The sequence below is a fragment of the Giraffa tippelskirchi genome, chromosome 9 (assembly GCF_054371585.1).
Source record: "Giraffa tippelskirchi isolate mGirTip1 chromosome 9, T2T-mGirTip1v1.2.pri, whole genome shotgun sequence".
In the NCBI taxonomy this organism is placed as follows: domain Eukaryota; kingdom Metazoa; phylum Chordata; class Mammalia; order Artiodactyla; family Giraffidae; genus Giraffa; species Giraffa tippelskirchi.
In genome coordinates this window covers 102577109-102598273 of record NC_137283.1, presented here as the reverse complement: position 1 = coordinate 102598273, position 21165 = coordinate 102577109, and the positions used below count along the sequence as shown (strand labels likewise).

At 36.9% G+C, this 21165-nt stretch overlaps 1 long non-coding RNA gene across 1 annotated transcript in view; it reads right to left on the bottom strand.

Moving 5' to 3' along the window:
* Positions 1 to 603: 603 nt before the first annotated feature.
* The window catches only part of LOC145521239 (uncharacterized), a 150246-nt gene continuing 129684 nt past the window's right edge, over positions 604 to 21165 (bottom strand). Inside the window, exons 3-4 of the long non-coding RNA XR_014065254.1 lie at positions 1674 to 1793; positions 604 to 891 (exon numbers count right to left, since the gene is read on the bottom strand). This is a non-coding gene — a long non-coding RNA (uncharacterized LOC145521239). The remainder of the gene's footprint in view (positions 892 to 1673; positions 1794 to 21165) is intronic.

Below are 21165 nucleotides of genomic sequence, written 5' to 3'. Positions count from 1 at the left end.
ATATTGTATATATATATGTATATATATATATTTCCATCCTTCTTTTTCAGCCAATGTAGTTTATCATTCTTTAATCTATTTTACCAATCTCTGTCTTTAACTATTATATCTCAGCCATTTGCATTTAATCTAATTACTGAGCTTTAAGGGTTTAATTTTACCATGTTGTTTTTTGTTTTGTTAATTCTGCCTCTCTGTGGATTACTTCAGGTTTTTTAAAGAATTCCATTGTGATTATGTATTGTTTTTCAGTACAGATTTTATAGTGGTTAATTATTACATTACTTAGTATACAGTTACTAAGTTATATACACACAACAGTATCACAATGGGATATTAAAGAATTCCATTGTGATTATGCATTTTGTTTCTCTGTACAGATTTTATAGTAGTTGGTTATTACATTACATGCACACAACTTAGTATACAGGTATTTATCAGTTCAAGTGAAGTGTAGAAAGCTTACAACCCTTTATATCTCTTTATCCTCAAGCACTTTTAATATAATTATTTTAAATATTTCTTTACATATATTTAGAACCACTTCAGAAAGTGTTATAATTTTTGCTCCAACTATCAAAAATAATTTAGAAAACTCAAGAGGAGAAGGCAAGTCAATTTATTCACATTTCTGCTTACTATCTGCTTCCTTTCTTGCAATGTTCCAAGGTTTATTCTTTTGTTGTTTCCTTTCTGTTTCAAGAACTTCACTTGGCTCTTCTCTTAAGGTAGGTCTTCTGGTGACAAATTGACTGCATTTTCTTTACTTGAGAATGCTCAGATTATCCCTTCAGTTATGAAGAATATTTTCACTGTGTATAGGATTCTGGGTTGACCATACTTTCCTTTCAGCACTTGGGTTGTTGGTTTCTTCAACTCCATGTCTGGGATCTAAGAGACATAAAAGAAAACCCGGGAGCATTCACTACCATATCCCTAGACAGCCTCTCTTCCCTCTACCCTTCAGAATCTTATGTCTCTTCTACATATACTGGCCACAGGTTTTTGTTTTACTTAGCTTTCTTGAAGCGGACATTCTAGTTTGTGTCTTTTCCTGCATATTTGAGAACATTTTTATAATAGCTATTTAAAATCTCTGTCTACTAATCCCAGTGATTAGGTCATCTGGAGGTTAACCTCTATTAATTTTTTTTTTGATTGTGTGTCATATTGTTTCTTTGTATTTCCTATGCTTTGCTTTAAAAACAACTGTACAGGATGTTTTATTTGAAGAACAACAATGAGACAGGTATAGAAATAATAATTTGTGTTCTGTTCATCAGAAAGTGTTAGTTCATGTCTATGTCTTGCACCAAGCTGGGCAGTCGAATATTCAGTTTGTCTGGGATTGAGCCCTAGCAATAGGAAGATTGACCTTGCTCTGGTTCACCCAACCCTTACCATTCCATGCTACCACTGCTGCTGGGAGACCAGAGTCTCATTGTCCTGAATAGTGTGATAGCCTGAGGCCAGAGTCTTTTTGAGCCAAGGATTACCTTGGATGAAGTAGTTTCAGATACTGGGAAATTGGGTGAAGCTATCCATATTGTCTCTCCTTCTTTAATACCAATTTTACTGCCCTTTCCTCAGCAAAACTGGGATAAGTATAGATAGGTGTAATACCAACCAAAATATTGTTGCATTTTAGACATACTGCGTACTTCAATCTTTACCATCTGTCCCTGTCATCACCAATAGCTTGGCTGGTCTCCTTTAGACCCAGTGAGGTGACGGTTTTTGGCATGTCTTCTCATCCATCTGTCTGAAAGACATGAAATTTTCTCCCACTTGTGCTGTGAAAGGATTAAAGGTCTGAGAATCAGTTCATAAGCATTTCTTCAAAGAAGAGAGTAAAGGTCTTCTGAGGTCTCTCACATCATTAATAGCTATTTTATTTAATTTTTTTCATGTATTATTGTTTTTCTTATGTTAAGGTGCTTGTTTGTGAACAAAGATATTGAATTAGAGGTACCTGAGTGTTTCAGGTGGAGAAACACCTCATGTGTGTAGACATGCCAGTCCACTCTGAAGCCAAGCACAGGAATGGAACGCTAGGGGAAGGTTCAGTTAGGGAGCTGAGAATAAGAATATGAATTATGGAATATTTAAAATTTCCCTTTTTTACAGGAGGTACTCTGCAGTATTACCAACATGACTATACACCATAAACTTACACTTTTTTATACTTTCCATGTTAGAAAAAATATGATAGAAACACTCTGCATCTATTTGAAAACACCTATAAACTTTATTTTGATAAAGCTATCCTTTTACCACTTGCGTCCTCCTGTCTAAGGCTCATACGTCTGTTCACTAAATGTGTCATTGTCTTTTTCCTTTAGTGCCCAGGCTCCATCAATTCCCTCACTCTCTATTATTTTTAAAATCCCCTTCTTTACTGGTTATTTCCCTAATCCTTCAAATATATTCAAATCTCTCCACATTAAAAACAAACAGATAAAAACATCATAAAAATGTTTCCTTTTTCATCACAACTAAATTCCTAGTCAGGCTAACCTTTAAATATATAAAAACAAAACCCTGGACAAAATTTATAAAGAACAATCTGAAGACAGTGGAGAATAAATGAAATTAGGGTGATATTATAGAGGCATTAACATTAAGAAAAGAAGAGCATGGAGTAAATTTCTTTAATAACATCAGATCTGAGATCTGCCAGGTGGCTACAAAAGGGTAACTGGAACTCAGACAGAAACCTATATTTTACTGTCATGGAGAATTAGAGGACAGACTTCACTGAAAACTCAGACACTAGAAATTGAGGTGGGAATCTCCCTTAAAAAAGAGAGCCTGTAAGAGGGAACCCAAATTCTGTGTACAAACAGCTAAATCCCAAAGATCAAAATTACATGAATAGAAATGACAACATGAATAACCACTGACTTCTCAGAAGGAGTGAAGGGCTGAAGACTGAGCCATCCTGGCAGTGCTGGAAAATAATAACAGCAATACATGTTCCACCCTCCACTCTCTGCCCAGACAAAATAACCTTTAAGCAACAGTAAAACAAAAATACTTCAGATTAAAAAACAAAGAATTTCTCACCAAAGGCCTGCATTACTTCTATTCCTTAAAACGTGAACCCTCAAGAATGAATGAATGTTTTTACATAATAGATAAAGTGCCCAGGTTCATTACTTGGGAGTAATGAAAGACTTGAAAGACGTGGAATGTTGGGAGTGCCTTTAGATCTAGTCATTACTCTCTCAGGTTTAGCCAAGAGAAATGAAAGCATATTGCACACAAACATTTGTATCTGAATATTCATAGCATCTATATTTGTAATAGTCTCATATTGAAAAAAATTCAAATATCCATCAACAGGTAAAAATGTCAACAATGTCCTATTCAGAAAATGGAATGCAACTCAGCAATGGGACTCACATATTAATGCATACAGCAACATAAGTGAATTTCAAAATAATTTTGCTAAGTCAGTCAAAAAGAGAGCACAGATTCTATTTATGGAAAATTCTAGAAAGTACAAACTAATCTATACTAGTAGAAAGCTGATAAGTGATTTCTAGAAGAGAACAGAGAGGAAAAGGATGAATTATAAATGGGCAAATGAAAACTGGGGGATGGTGGATTTGCTCATTACTTTGATTATATTTTCACAGGTGTATACATATGTCAAACACACTGCACCGTATACTTTAAATATATTCTATTTATTATATATCAATAATAGTTCAATCAAGGTGTAAATTTTTTAAGATAATGATGAATATCAATTCCTAGGCTAACCCCCAAAAAACAATGCAGAGTCAAGTACTCTATCTGATCAAATGGAAAAATAACAATAGGACTGTTAGTACATGACATCTTACAGTTTCTCTGTCTATACAGTTACCTAATCAAAGGTCTTAAGTCTTGTTATTCCAGTCTCAAGAACTATTGTTGCTTACAGTTAACATGGTTTTAGGCTTTGGGTTTTATTGCATATTAATTTTAGCTATTTCACCATCCCTAAGATTATTATTACAAATCTGTGTCAGTTTAGTGAGCATTTTGTCTTTCTAAAACCTATCTATTTGCATTTGTTTGTATAAAGGATGTTGTGGAATTTTGTAATTTAATCTCTTTGGTCTCCCAACCACAACTCATGTATACATTTAAGGGGAGCAACAGTTTGCAAGATAGTAGCTTGGAATTACTCTGGAGAGAGGACTATATATTTGGGCACAAATCTTTTCTGTGTTAGCTGCAGTGGACTCTAACACTATGAAGTCCTTTAATAAATTTAAAAGCAATTGAAAGGAGTAAGTAATTGTGAGCATAATTATGCTCGGTATTTTTTGGTTTGGATTTTTTTGTTTCATTTTGTTTGGTTTTTGAGTTTGAAGTTACCTTTGAGTTTAGTCTCCGTTACTTCTAGAAAGAAGAGCTGAAGTAGAGAAGAGTAAGTGCAACAGCTCACAAAGCCCATAACCAGTCCCAGCCGCAATGTCATAAAATAATATTGGGTCTATAATTGTCCGAAATGCTTCTGAATTTTTTGGAGAAGGAACTTCAGTGATTACACAGTATATGTTTAGATGTATCACGCATAGTCCAGTGGTCAGGGCTTCAGATAGTTCTATAAGCCCTGTGTCTATTTATAAATAAAATTGCATATGCATGTGTAAGTTTTAGGGGGAGGGAATTCATAGTTTCATAAGTGTTCACAGGAGACAGTGGTTGAAAAAATGTTAAGGACTATCAAATTTAAAACCATTTTGTAAAATTATAGCCCTGTATAGGCTATCCAATGGGGCTTCCCAGGGGGGTTCTAGTGGTTAAGAATGAGCCTGCCAATGCAGGATACATAAAGAGACGTGGGTTTGATCCCTGGGTTAGGAAAAGGGCATGGCAGCCCACTCAAGTATTCTTGCCTGGAAAACCCTATGGACAGAGGAGCCTGGCCAGCTGCAGTTGGTAGGGTTACAAAGAGTTGGACACGACTGAAGTGACTTAGCACAGAAGAAAAGCTATTCAGTAGATCAATAATACATTAGTACAAATGAAATAATGTCAAGATATAAATTTTATAATGATCTTTAACATAATTAACAACTCACAGTTATTCCTTATGAATGCTAAACAAAACAATATCCTTGAGTAGAATTCGCTAGTTTTCCTTTTTCTCTTTTTTTTTCCACACAGTATTGAAGTCATTAAACACCTAATCTTATCCTAAAATGTAAAATGATGTCCTCTCTCCATCTTTTGCCAAGTAATGTATCTTTACAATGATTTTCAAAGCTGAAGAAGGGTTTCAGAAAGTGAATTTTTTATTACTGTGGTAAAATTTTCTCTGATGTTTTGACCTCTAATTTAGGAACTCTACCTTTAGGCATCATAAATCTTCATCAGCATGGCCTTCAGAAAACTGAACCTCATTTGCTGCTTTCATATGACATATGAAATAAAAGTTTCCCTTTCAGTGACAACCATATAGAAACGGGGAATACTTTTAACCCTTTATGAAAGTCACTCAGTCGTGTCTGACTCTCTGCAACCCCATGGACTCTACAGTCCATAGAATTCTCCAGGATATAATACTGGAGTGGGTAGCCTTCCCCTTCTCTAGGGGATCTGCCCAACCCACGGATCAAACCCAGGTCTCCCACATTGCAGGCAGATTCTTTACCAACTGAGCCACTAACTCTTTGAATGTGCTCTGTTTCACTGTTCAACAAAATAAAATGAAATATATAGGAAGGTAGTGGATTATAAAATACATTTTTAGATTTTAGCAATTTAGAATTGAAAAAAATCTTGAGTCTTTGAATAATAATTATTAAACATCAGCCATTTCTCAATAATAATTGATAGAATTGTGATAATAGAAAAAATTGACCAAAGTTTAAGTACCATCTTGTAATGTCAAAGGAATATGGATTAAGAAGCAGCCAAAAAGAATCTGACTGAATCATATTAATTATTATGAAGCCAAGTCAGTGAAATGTATAAATGTGTAATCAAAAAGTTTAAGTTAGAAATTCAGCTCTAGAACTTTTCATTTATGTGAATTTTAGAAATGAATTAATATCTCTAATCTTTAGTTTGTAAGCTAGAAATAGTATATCTACTTTTTGGTGATATTTAAATTAGAAAGTTAATGCTGTAATAGATTGTACAGAATAAATATGTAAGAACCTGTTACTATTGTCTCCAACTTCTTTAGAGAGAACACTTCTTTCATGTTTATGTTATATTTAATAAGCTTTTGTATATTTTTAACTGTTTGCTTTATCTCCTCATTTACTCTATAAACTCTTAGGTGTTAATTCATGTATTTTTAAAATTCAACATGATGCTTAACAAGCACACAGAAGGAGCTTAAATGATTTACATGCCTTAACGGCCACATAAATATACCTACTGAACTATTACTTCTTGCTAAATTGCTTCAGTCATGCCCAACTCTTTGTGACCATACTATGGACTGTAGCCCACCAGACTCCTCTGTCCATGGGATTCTCCAGGCACGAATACTGGAGAGAGTTGCCATTTCTACCTCCAGGGGATCTTTCAGACTCAGGGATCAAACCTGCATCTTTTACGTCTCCTGCATTGGCAGGTAGGTTCTTCACTACTAGTGCCACCTGGGAAGCCCTGAATGCACATAAACTTATAATTTAAGAAAATGTATCCTTCTCTTTCTCTGACTATAAATAGTTCAATTCTAAACTAAAAACAGAAACAAACAGAAACTTCTCTGTAGAAAGGAAAGAGGTTAAAATTCTACAAATACTCTTCTATTACCTTTTTGTCATAGACAGTCTTATGGTTATACTCTAGTTACTATTCGTTGATTGTATAATAGATTCCAAGACCAATGTTACTACATCATGCATTATATCATTGAGTCCTCATAACAAGACAGGGGTAATCATGATGATTCTCAGAGGAGGAAACAGAGGGCTAGGAGAGGTTAACTTGTTTATATTACCCACCACTACAACAAAATGGAGGAGTAATAAGGCAAGGATTCATATCTAAACATGATTAGCATACATGTTCACAACTTACAGAGTAATTCAAAATTGTTTACTCAATAATCTTCAATCTGTTAAATCAGAAGCTCTGGAAGTAACAAGGGAGGGTCACTTGATTGGCCTTCCAGCCACACTCAGGTATTCAACTGGCTTGTTGAGTTTTAGAAATCTATCTACATAGCCAAGTAGGAAATCTGCTAAAATATGGCACCCATAAATGGTGAAAGTACATGTCTATAGAATCATAAAGTTTTCACCCAAAGATGTAAGTAAAGATAATGTTGCTATAATGTAAAGTCAGTTTCAGCACTCTTTTCCCCAGTATCTTGAATAGTGAGAAAGAGCTTGAAGACAATAGACTATAATTTATAAAATGTCAGTCAAGGAAGCTATGTATGTACAAAAGGTTGCTCAGAAAGAAGCTATAAACTTGTAAAATGTTGAGCCCTGGAGTTGAGGTGGAGTGAGGAAATGAGTAAAGACTTATTTTAAAGAAGAAATATAAGTTATTTAAGTAAACATGACTTAAAAATGAGTCTATTATTTCTATTTGCTTTTTGAATGGTTTTCTTGACTGCCGGGGTGAATTCCAGGAAAGTGGTGGCATCTTGAGGACACATATGACTCACACATCCTCACTGTGGAAAGAAATCACCTAGAAAATATACAGTTTGTAGAATAACATCTTCTGGGATTGGAAGCCTGAGATGAGACCAAGCCAGAAACTTTGAAGAAATTGGCAGTTCAAGTGCAGATGGAATCAGTTTGAAGAGGAGAACAAAATTCTGGCACACAGGATATTTCTCACAAGTAAGACCAGACCTTGCAAGATGGAAGGCAAAGCACTAGTCCACTGTTCTGAGTCCTCCCAAGAGGAGGAAGGAATGAAGACTAATGGGGTCTTGAAACCTACAGAGAAACCTCCATTCAAATGAGTCAGCAGAATTTAAGAATGTCTGTGGTATCAAGGAACAAAGTTCAGGAAAGGACAACAAACCAAAAAGATTGTGGCAGGCACAGTTGTCAAGCAAAAAACTGCACAAAATAATATCTAACAGGCAAAAAAGCTATTTTATTCAAAGCTATTGCAAAAGGGGTAGAGAAGCCAGTCTGAACTCCTATTGATACAAAATGTAGGAGAAGTTTTAAGAGCTGGAATGGGAGACCTGAGGCCATGTGTGTTTGTTCACTGGCCTTACCCACAGGAAGAGCAAACTTTCGCATATCTCCATGAGAAGAGGTCATTTTACAACTTAGAGCAAGGCATCCGTGAAGTTAAGCTCCTACCCTCCCACAGAGACAGGAAAATGTGATATCTTCCATAATGATTACATTTCAGAGAAGTGGGTCCCAGGTACTGGAAGATATTCCTTGGTTTTAAAACTAGCAGGAGACTACTAAAAAGATTTATATCTCAAGGAGCAATGAAACAATTACAATTGCAAATTTTCTAAAGGAAATGTTATTTTTCAAAAAAGGCCTACCATCAAGAAGTAGCTTGGCTAAAGTTTAGTCAAACTGAGGGAAACATTAAAGCCCATCTTTGTAATAGGTTAAGGAAAGAGAAAAAATAAGTAAAACTTATGATATAAAAGCAAGAATCCCACTTTAGGCTAGTATGTTAGGTTTTCTCTTCTGCATTTTTCCCCCCTCAAATTTTGTTTATAGTATTCAGTCCTAGAATCACTTTTTTTTTCTTCTTTATGCAATTTCCTAGACTGATATAATCAGCCCCAGGACTTTAATTATTGTTTACACATTGAGACTATCCAAATGACAGTATTTATACTTCCAAAGGAAAACATTTTTGTTCCAAACATCTAAATTGAGTGTACTTGTCTTTTGCTAGTCTTTGTTGGGGAAAAAAAAAGAAAAAAAACTGGAAAAAAGAAATGTAAAGGGTAGTCAGGCACAAAACAAACAAAAATTAAAATAACAAAGAAACCAAAGGGTTCCATTAAACTAACTGCTGTAAGTACAATTTAGGAGAGTATTCAGGTATCAATGTTCCTAAAAAAGAGGTTTATTATAAAAAGTAATTTGAAGATAGCAAGCTAGATAGAAATTTCCAGATTATTCTAACAAAACTGGATAGAAAGAGACCAGGTAAAGAAAGAAATAGTTGTCTACCTAAATTGTAGTATGTGCAATCTTTTAGCTAGACTGCCTTAAAAAAATACTTACAAGATTTATATGTAGTGCATGCCCGCACAATTCAAAATTAGATTTTAACATATAATAAAATATTTATATTTTTGGTATGTTTAATCTAATTAATTATTATTTCTTAAATTTCATTTAAATGATAAGTCTTCCAAGAAGTCTTATATGGGTATTCTTTATATCTTTAGAGGGTGAATTAAAAGCAGGATACCAACTCTGCCACTTTAAAATTTCATAAAAATTTCTAATGTCATGTAGCACAAAAACTATGATTAATCATCTACATCCAAATACAATAGAGTAATAAAAGAAGAAAATTGAGAGAAAAAAGAAATACTCAAATCATATTTTATGCTTACTAATTAAATGTTAAAACAGCAAATTTTACAAAACCACTTTAAGACAACTCCTTTTATATTTGCATTATAGTAGCTGAAAATTTAAATACAAATTTGATTTTTAAATAATTGTTTTTGAGACCATCAGCAATTTTCAGTAGTCGAAAAGATTTTTCCTAAGCTATGAATCTTATGAACAAAGTTTGTTCTAGAAAAAATGCCACTAAAAATAAATAGTATTACAGAAATATTGGTGATAAAAGAATTCTAGTTGATCGTGGGCATTTTGTCATTGTTGTAGTTAATGATCATAGAAACAGTGTGTAACACCTGTAAGTTTTGAGAAAGTATTCTTTCTGGAAAATAAACTTTGTTTGCTCCCAGGTGGTGCTAGTGGTAAAGAATCTGCCCGCTACTGCAGGAGACACAAGAGACCCAGGTTCAATCCCCAGGTCTGGAATATTTCCTAGTGGAGGAAATGGCAACCCACTTCAGTATTCTTGCCTGGGGAGCTCCATGGACAGAGGATCCTGTCAGGCTACAGTCCATGGGGCCACAAAGAGTCAGACAAGGCTGAACAAATAATAACAAAGTAAAATTCTAAAATTAGCTGTTTCTTTAAATGAAATTTCAGTATTTACTTGATAGTATTCAGCTTTGGCTTCATTTGAAATTGACTGTTGATTTTAGCATCTAGCCATTTATTATTTAACTACAATGTATCTAACTCACAGCCTCCAAACCAGGGGAAATCTCAACTTCCTTGGATGGTCCCTCAAATCACTTTGCCCAAATCCTGCAATAAGCCTTTTCTAACACTCTTTTATTGGGACACAGTGTGGTTTTCCATCACATGTGTACTTCCTTGTTGCAATGACTAATGAACCTAAGTTTATAAAACTACAGATATGACTCTGGTGCTCTTTGCAGGGAGATATTGACAATTTATTATCTACTACTGTGGGCAAGAATCCCTTAGAAGAAATGGAGTAGCCATCATGGTCAACAAAAGAGTCCGAAAGGCAGTACTTGGATGCAATCTCAAAAACGATAGAATGATCTCTGTTCATTTCCAAGGCAAACCGTTCAATATCACAGTAATCCAAGTCTATGCCCCGACCAGTAACGCCAAAGAAGCTAAGTTGAACGGTTCTGTGAAGACCTAGAAGACCTTCTAAAACACCCAAAAAAGATGTCCTTTTCATTATAGTGGATTGGAATGCAAAAGTAGGAAGTCAAGAAACACCTGGTGTAACAGGCAAATTTGGCCTTGGAGTACAGAATGAAGCAGGGCAAAGGCTAATAGAGTTTTGCCAAGAGAACGCACTGGTCATAGCAAACACCCTCTTCCAACTACACAAGAGAAGACTCTACACATGGACATCACCAGATGGTCAACACTGAAATCAGATTGATTATATTCTTTGCAGCCAAAGATGGAGAAGCTCTATACAGTTAGCAAAAACAAGACCAGGAGCTGACTGTGGCTCAGATCATGAACTGCTTATTGCCAAATTCAGACTTAAATTGAAGAAACTAGGGAAAACCACTAGTCTATTCAGGTATGACCTAGATCAAATCCCTCATGAGTATACACTAGAAGTGACAAATAGATTTAAGGGACTAGATCTGATAGAGTTCCTGATGAAATATGGACAGAGGTTCATGACATTGTACAGGAGACAGGGATCAAGACAATCCCCATGGAAAAGAAATGCAAAAAAGCAAAATGGCTGTCTGAGGAGGGCTTACAGATAGCTGGGAAGAGAAGAGAAGCGAAAAGCAAAGGAGAAAAGGAAAGATATTCCCATATGAATGCAGAATTCCAAGGAATAGCAAGGAGAGATAAGAAAGCCTTCCTCAGCAATCAATGCAAAGAAATAGAGGAAAACAACAGATTGGGAAAGACTAGAGATCCCTTCAAGAAAATTAGAGATACCAAAGGAACATTTCATGCAAAGATACACTCGATAAAGGACAGAAATGGTATGGACCTAACAGAAGCAGAAGATATTAAGAAGAGGTGGCAAGAATACACAGAAAAACTGTACATAAAAGATCTTCATGACCCAGATAATCACGATGGTGCGATCACTCACCAAGAGCCAGACATCCTGGAATGTGAAGTCAAGTGGGCCTTAGGAAGCATCACTATGAACAAAGCTAGTGGAGGTGATGGTATTCCAGTTGAGCTATTTCAAATGCTGAAAGATGATGCTGTGAAAGTGCTGCACTCGATATGCCAGCAAATTTGGAAAACTCAGCAGTGGCCACAGGACTGGAAAAGATCAGTTTTCATTCCAATGCCAAAGAATGCTCAAACTACCGCATAATTGCACTCATCTTACATGCTAGTAAACTAATGCTCAAAATTCTCCAAGCCAGGCTTCAGCAATACGTGAACCGTGAACTTCCAGATGTTCAAGCTGGTTTTAGAAAAGGCGGAGGAACCAGAGATCAAATTGCCAATATCCGCTGGATCATTAAAAAAGCAAGAGAGTTCCAGAAAAACATCTATTTCTGCTTTATTGACTATGCCAAAGCCTTTGACTGTGTGGATCACAATAAACTGTGGAATATTCTGAAAGAGATGGGAATACAGACCATCTGACCTGTCTCTTGAGAAACCTGTATGCAGGTCAGGAAGCAACAGTTAGAACTGGACATGGAACAACAGACTGGTTCCAAATAGGAAAAGGAGTCCGTCAAGGCTGTCTATTGTCACCCTGCTTATTTAACTTCTATGCAGAGTACATCATGAGAAATGCTGGGCTGGAAGAAACACAAGCTGGGATCAAGATTGTGGGGAGAAATATCAATAACCTCAGATATGCGGATGACACCACCCTTATGGCAGAAAGGGAAGAAGAACTAAAGAGTCTCTTGATGAAAGTGAAAGAAGAGAGTGAAAAAGTTGGCTTAAAGCTCAACGTTTAGAAAACTAAGATCATGGCATCTGGTCCCATTACTTTATGGCAAATAGATGGGGAAACAGTGGAAACAGTGTCAGACTTTAATTTTTTGGGCTCCAAAATCACTGCTGATGGTGATTGCAGCCGTGAAATTAAAAGGCGCTTACTCCTTGGAAGGAAGGTTATGGCCAACCTAGATAGCAAATTTAAAAGCAGAGACATTACTTTGCCAACAAAAGTCCGTCTAGTCAAGGCTATGGTTTTTCCAGTGGTCATGTATGGATGTGAGAGTTGGACGGTGAAGAAAGATGAGCGCTGCAGAATTGATGCTTTTGAACTGTGGTGTTGGAGAAGACTCTTGAGAATCCCTTGGACTGCAAGGAGATCCAATCGCTCCATCCTAAAGGAGATCAATCCTGAGTGTTCATTGGAAGGTCTGATGTTAAAGCTGAAACTCCAATACTTTAGCCACCTCATGCAAAGAGTTGACTCATTGGAAAAGACCCTAATGCTGGGTAGGATTGGGGGCAGGAGGAGAAGGGGACGACAGAGGATGAGATGGTTGGATGGCATCACTGACTCGATGGACATGGGTTTGGGTAGACTCCAGGAGTTGGTGATGGACAGAGAGGCCTGGCATGCTGCAATTCATGGGGTCGCAAAGAGCTGGACACGACTGAGCGACTGAACTGAACTGAACTGATAATATTTATTAACATTTGTTTGAAAGCAATTATTTATAAAGTAGGTAATATGCATTTTGATTTTAATTTGATCTTTAAATAGATACATAATGTTTACATATTTAATTTGAAAAATGTAATAAATCTATATTGGAAGTTTTATAAAAAACTTATTGAGAACAACAATTTGGCTCAATACTATGGACCCCCAGGAGAAATTCTTTTTAAGCTTTCATACTTTGAATAGCTGTGGTTTAAAGAACACTTGAATGATATTACTGATGGGATTCCTCTGCATCTTATAGTTCATTTCTAAAGTATATAGCTGCCATGTTTCGTCTACTATCTACTGATAATACCACTTTGTTGCTGTTTAGTGCCTAAGTTGTGTCTGGCTTTTTTGCGATCTCATGGACTGTAGCCTGCTCAACTCCTCTGTCATGGGATTTTCCAGGCAAGAATATTGGAGTGGGTTGCCTCTCCTTCTCCAGGGAATCTTCCCAACTCAGGGATCAAAACCATGTCTCCTGCACTGGTTGGTGGGTTCTTGACCACTGAGCCACGGGGGAAGCCCTAATATGACCACTAGCTTCTTCTTATTTAGAATTATCCTTATTTTCCTATGCCCTTACTTCTTAAATCACATAAATATCATTTTACCATAGCCTTGTTTTATAAACAAACATATCAACTTTGTTAAAAATTAATAATAAATAAAAAGTGTTTTTCTTTGGTTGAGAGTACCAAAGTGGTATTACTCATCAAAGTGGTCATTTGGCCACAAAAGCATTATCTCAAAGGCATCCACAGGACTTAAAAAAAATTCAAATAGGGAAAATTTATAAAAATAAGTCAAAAGAATGAACTGATTATTTTATAATCAGGACATATGCATATACACAAACAAATACATACATTTATTTATCCAAGATAAATTTTTGTGACAAATTATATTTACTTGTAGAAGTTTGATTATTTTAAGCACTTCAGCTGTTTGTCTTTTCTTTTAAGCTAGTTTGTTTCATTTTACTGTTCAAGCTAAACAGAATGTAGTTATCAATTCTTATGCAGAGTACATCATGTGAAATGCTGGGCTGGATAAAGCACTAGCTGAATTAAGATTGCTAGGAGAAATGTCAATAACCTCAGATATGAAGACGACACCACCCTAATGGCAGAAAGTGAAGAGGAACTAAAAAGCCTCTTGATGAAAGTGAGAGAGGTGAGTAAAAAAGCTGGCTTAAAACTCTACATTCGAAAAACTAAGATCATGGCATCCAGTCCCATCACTTCATGGCAAATAAGATGGGGGGAAATTGGGGACAGTGAAAGAGATTATATTTTCTTGGGTTCCAAAATCACTGTGGATGGTGACTGAACCCTTGAAATTAAAAGATGTTTGCTCCTTGGAAGAAAAGCCATGAAAAACCTGGACAACATATTAAAAAACAAGAGACATCACTTTGCTAACAAAGATCCGTCTAGTCAAAGCTATGGTTTTTCTAGTAGTCACGTACAGTTGTGACAGTTGGACCATAAAAAAGGCTGAACACCAAAGAATTGATGTTTTCAAAATGTGGTGCTGTGGTTTTAAGAACACTTTAATCACATTACTGACGGTATTCCTCTGTATTCTATCCACGGACAGCAAGGTGGTCAAATCAGTCAATCCTAAAGGAGAGCAAACCAGTCAGTCCTAAAGGAAATCAACCCTGAATATGCATTGGAAGGACTGATGCTGAAGCTGAAACTCCAATACTTTGGCCATCTGATGAGAAGAGCCAACTCATTGGAAAAGATCCTGATGCTGGGAAAAACTGAGGGTAGGAGAAGGGGGTGATAGAGGAGGAGATGGTTGGATGGCATCATCAATTCAATGGACATAAGTCTGAGCAAACTCCAAGAGATAGTGAAGGACAGGGAAGCCTGTCTTGCTACAGTCCATGGGGTTGTAAAGAGTCTGACATGACTGAGCAACTTAACAGCAATAATGCAGTAAACTAAACATACATTTTAAGGTTTAAAAATTATCCTATCCTTGCCTCTATCTCCATCAAAGAAATAATTAAGATTCAAACTGAAAGTGAGTACTTCTTTAGGTAGAATCATATTAAAATATGACTGAGTCTGGAATGTAGCATTTTCCAGAAGTGTATTCTATAATACTTATTGAACCATGTGTGGCATTTTCTGATCAAGATTTCAGTGACTTCCTACTGGAAATTTAATTCAATGTATATTCTCTAGTGTGTCACCTATACTATAACCTAGTAAGTGGAGATTTACCAGGCAATTTGTTGTTGTTGTTCTTTAAAAAATATTTCTATGTAAATAAGTGTTTTGGATTTCTGATAACTTCACACAAATATAAATATAAAAATTCTTTAGCCTGAGATAAATTATTGAATTTAAATTATATAACCATAGCCAAATATATTATGCTTAAATTTCAGTGCATGCATAATTCACAATTAGATTTAATTGATTTTTTAAAGTAAGTGTAATCAAATATTTTTTAAATAGCAATTTTTTACAAATGAGAGAGTAGAGACTTTCATTTCTGGGAAGATGGATTAGCTATATTGTTCCTTATTTCTCCAGATAAGAACAAGAAAAATCCTGGGACATTACAGATAGAACAAACACTCTGAACAGTGGAAAAAAATGAGATAGACAAGCTATGAAACTCAGAATTCAAGTCACAGCACTAGTGGTGGATTGCCTGGATTTTTTTTTTTTTTTTCTTTTTCTTCTCATCCTATGAAGCTAATGAAACTGAAACTCAAAAATACCAAGAGCAAAAGCCAAAAAAAGCCCCAGTGGAAGTCTGCTGTCTCTAGCCTCATGACAAGCTACCTGGTGAATCACAGCTCTACTCCAATCAAACACCACAAAAAAACCTCTGTGCCACCTTGTCAGTGCAACTGAGCTAGGAGCTAGGATTTCCACACTCCAGGATATAAAAAGGTAAACCTGTTCCCTCACTGTGATGGTGCCCAAGATCTGAGTCACAACTTTTCATCCCAACAGGTGATAAGGAGGCCTTGCCCTAAATACAGTGTCCGTGGAGTCCTGGAGAGCCAGGACTTTCACCTTCACCTGAAACTAACAAGATGCTCCTCTCCAACAGAAAGATGTCAGAGAAGGCCTAGCAGAGAGTCTGGATTTTTACAACCAGCAAGCTGAAATGAGGCTGACCCCTGTCCTCTTGGGGCTTCCCAGGTGGCTCAGTGGTTGAGAATCTGTCTGCCGATGCAGGAGACGCACATATGATCTCTGGTTCAGGAAGATCCCCGGGAGGAGGAAATGGCAAGCCACTCCAATATTTTTGCCTGGAAAATTTCATGGACAGAGGAGCCTGGTGGGCTACAATCCATGGGGTCACAAAGAGTCAAACATTACTGAGCAACTGAACACTCCATTCTGTCCTCTTGCACAAGATATCAGTGAAGGCCATCTGGGGAAGAATTATTAGGCATTCCTTCTGCTATCAGCCAAGGAGTATCATTGGGGTTCACTGGAGATCTGAAATTACACCCCCATTCTACAGTGACAAGATGTGTCAACAGAAGGTAAATGGGGAACCTGGACTTCTAACCCTGCCTGGCAGTAACAGGGCAGTCCTTTCCTTACTCTGCTGGAGCACGTTGGATGAAGCCAGCTCAAAGGGAAGGTGTAAATTACATCCAGAGACTTGCAATATAATGCCTAATATATCTAGGTTTTAATAGAAAATCACAGATCATGTCACAAGTCAGGAATCTCTCAAACTGAATGAAAAAAAAAAAAAGACAATAGATGCCAATGCAGAGAAGATAGAGATGCTCAAAAAATATAAAATGAAAGAATGAACAGATAAATATGATGGATGGATAAATTAATGCCAAGATAGTTTAAGCATCTGACAATTTAGATACCATCCAGACAGGCATAATTTCTGCTTCTCACTAAAGACAATGTGCAGACTTTCCCCTGAAGCATCCACTTGCCCTAAACTATTATGTTTGTGTCCTGCTGAACCTCTTGTAGCCAGGGGAAATGACTGTCAGGAAAGTAAACTGTTTTTATCAGAAGCTGTTTTTAGGATGCAAGAGAAAATGCAGAGTTTTATAGAGAGAAGTAATAGATATCTTCTTCTGGTTCTCAAGTACAGAATTTTCCTCCAGATAAATTGATTGGCGTTTTGAATTCAACAGAAAATATAACAAGCTCCAAAATATGAGATGATTAATATAGGAATGCAACAGTATAATTTAAGGGATTAACAGGAAAATTTCCAGATAGTGTATAGTTTTAAAACATAGACCTATTTAGACTTCTCAAGTACCAGTTTTTGGCTGACCACTGTGTCCAAATCCATGCCACCCATCACTATTACTAAGTTCTCACAAGGTATCCCTGCTTGGGAACCTCCTCTTTACCTGATCCCAAGTCTGCACTCATTTAAACAGTGGTCCTTAAACCTTAGCCCGCCTTGGATAATCATTTGTGGATTTGTTAAAACACAGATCTTGGAATGCACCTCTAGAGTTTCTGATTCAGTAAGTCTCGGTGAGGCAAGAATTCACATTCTAAATATCCCTCGGATGTAATGCTACTGGTACAAGGACTGCACTTTTAGTTCATCTGCTTCATAGCAGCACTTGCTAACTGTAGAACTGCATTTATTCAGCTTTTCCATACCATATCTGGGGCTTCCCAGGTGGCTCAGTGTTAAAGAATCTTTCTGCCAATGCTGGAAATGTAGGAGATGCAGGTTCAAGCCCTTGGTTGGGAAGACCTGCTGGAGGGGAAAATGGCAACCCACTCCAGTATTCTTGCCTAGAAAATCCCATGGACAGAGGAGCCCACTGGACCAAAGAGTCGGACACAACTGAGCAACTGAGCACAGCAAACAGCACATGCCATATCTAATATTTTCCCCCAAAATCCGATAAAAGGTATTTATGAAAATTCTGTTTATTATAACTGTCTTTATTATTATGAGAAGGACTTCCTTTTTAAAATCTGCCATGGCCCTGAAAACCAGGAAACAGAGAATCACAACACTCAAGAACTCACAGTTATAAGTTGCCCACAGAAATAGCATTCCTGAACTGTCCAATACTTTTAGTGTGATTGCTACTGTTCTATGGGCAATGTCATATTGTATTTAGTAAAATTATATATATTACTTAAATCTATTAACTTTATTTATTTTTGTTTGTTACCAAAAAAGAAATTCTATGAATCGAATTTTGATCGTTTTATCATAATATTGTTGATGGCTTTTTTTCTATCCATATATTTCAAGTGACTATTAGAGCCCAGAAGTTCTGGAGGATACTTCACTAATGCATTATGAATTACAACATGTTCATAATCATATCATACTGGAATAAGCTATGCATAAACACTTTACCCTGTTCTGTGTGCATACTAAGTAGCTTCAGTTCAGTTCAGTTGCTCAGTGGTGTCCGACTCTTTGCAATCCCATGGACTGCAGCACACCAGGCTTCCCTGTCCATCACCAACTCCTGGAGCTTAATCAAACTCATGTCCATTGAGTCGGTGATGCCATCCAACCATCTCATCCTCTGTCATCCCCTTCTCCTCCCGCATTCAATCTTTCCCAGTATCAGGGTCTTTTCAAATGAGTCAGTTCTTCGCATCAGGTGGCCAAACTATTGGAGTTTCAGCTTCAGCATCAGTCCTTCCAATGAATATTCAGGACTGATTTCGTTTAGGATGGACTGGTTGGATCTCCTTGCAGTCCAAAGGACTCTCAAGAGTTTTCTCCAGCACCACAGTTCAAAAGCATCAATTCTTTGGCACTCAGTTTTCTTCATAGTCCAACTCTCACATCCATACATGACTACTGGAAAAACCATAGCTTTGACTAGACAGACCTTTGTTGGCAAAGTAATGTCTCTGCTTTTTAATATGCTGTCTAGGTGGTCATAACTTTTCTTTAAAGGAGCAAGCATCTTTTAGAGATACCAAGTGAACATTTCCTGCAAAGATGGGCTCAATAAAGGACAGAAATGGTATGGATCTAATAGAAGCAGAAGATATTAAGAAGACATGGCAAAAATACACAGAAGAACTATACAAAAAAGATCTTCATGACCAGACAACCATGATGGTGTGATTACTCACCTAGAGCCAGACATCCTGGAATGCGAAGTCAAGTGGGCCTTAGGAAGCATCCCTATGAACAAAGCTAGTGGAGGTGATGGAATTCCAGTTGAGCTATTTCAAATCCTGAAAGATGATGCTGTGAAAGTGCTGCACTCAATATGCCAGCAAAATTGGAAAACTCAGCAGTGGCCACAGGACTGGAAAAGGTCAGTTTTCATTCCAATCCCAAAGAAAGGTGATGTCAAAGAATGTTCAAACCACTGCACAATTACACTCATCTAACACGATAGCAAAGTAATGCTCAAAATTCTCCAAGCAGGCGTCAACAGTATGTGAACCATGAACTTCCAGATGTTCAAGCTGGATTTGGAAACAACAGAGGAACCAGAGATCAAATTGCCAACATCCATTGGATCATTGAAAAAGCAAGAGAGTTCCAGAAAAATATCTACTTCTGCTTTACAGACTACGCCAAAGCCTTTAACTGTGTGGATCACAACAAACTGTGGAAAATTCTTAAAGAGATGGGAATACTAGACCACCTGACCTGCCTCCCGAGAAATCTGTATGCAAGTCAAGAAGCAACAGTTAGAACTGGACATGGAACAACAGATTGGTTCGAAATCGGGAAAGGAGAACATCAAGGCTGTTTATTGTCACCCTGCTTATTTAACTTATATGCAGAGTACATCATGAGAAATGCTTGGCTGGATGAAGCACAAGCTGGAATCAAGATTGCTGGGAGAAATATCAATAACATCAGATATGCAGATGATACCACCCTTATGCAGAAAGCGAAGAAGTATTAAAGAGCCTCTTGATGAAAGTGAAAGAGGAGAGTGCAAAAGTTGGCTTAAAACTCAACATTCAGACAACTAAGATCATGGCATCTGGTCCCATCACTTCATGGCAAATAGATGGGATTAACAATGGAAACAGTGACAGACTTTATTTTGGGGGGCTCCAAAATTACTGGAGATGGTGACTGCAGTCATGAAATTAAAAGTCGCTTCAGTCGTGTCCAATTCTTTGCAACTCAATGGACTGTACTCCACCAGGCTCCTCTGTCTATGAGATTCTCCAGGCAAGAATACTAGAGTTTGTTGCCATCCCTTCTCTAGGGGAGCTTCCTGATCCAGGGATCAAACCCACATCTCTTACATCTCCTGAATTGGCAGGAAGGTTGTTTACCACTAGTGCCACCTGGGAAGTCCTTACCTTGTTTTATTCATAGAACAGAATAAAGATGGCCTGATTCAACATACCTATCAGTATATATTTTCAACTTTTGACACCTGACTAGATTATCTCTCATAACAATTTTATTTCTATTTACTAATTGGAACACTTTCTTTTAAAAGTATAATCCATAAATGTGTAATGAAATTAAGTAGTCATCATTTGAACACAGGCATTTGTTTTTGCCTGTAAGCTGTATTTTATTTTATTCTGGGTAATAAGAATTCCTGTTAAGTGTTTCTCTAAAATATTGGCAGGAGACTATGAATTTGGGTGCTTTTATTTTGATTCCTTGTTGCATTTTTCTATCCTTCTTTTGTTTCCTTTATGCTCTCTGGAGGATACAAGACTTGGCAAACAATTCTAGGGCTTGCCTTGAGTTCTGTGAAGCAATTGGTGGTGACAGGGAATTACATCCTGTTTTAAAAGGAATTCTTTATGATGAGGTAGTTTACACCTGAAGTGGGAGGAAGAGAGCTGGACCTATAATTAGTAGGAGGAACATTTATCTCTCAGTAGCACAGTCCTCTCCATGGGCAGAACTTTGAAGCCAAGCAAGGGCAGATGTAAACATTCTTCCTCAAGTTGGCAAAGGCTGAAAATGGGATTTTTTGAGGCCAGGTGATTATTGCCAGAACAGTTGACTCAGGATAAGCTAGAAAATGCAAATCTCTGTACAGTTATCCTTACTTCCTGTTTTAGGTAG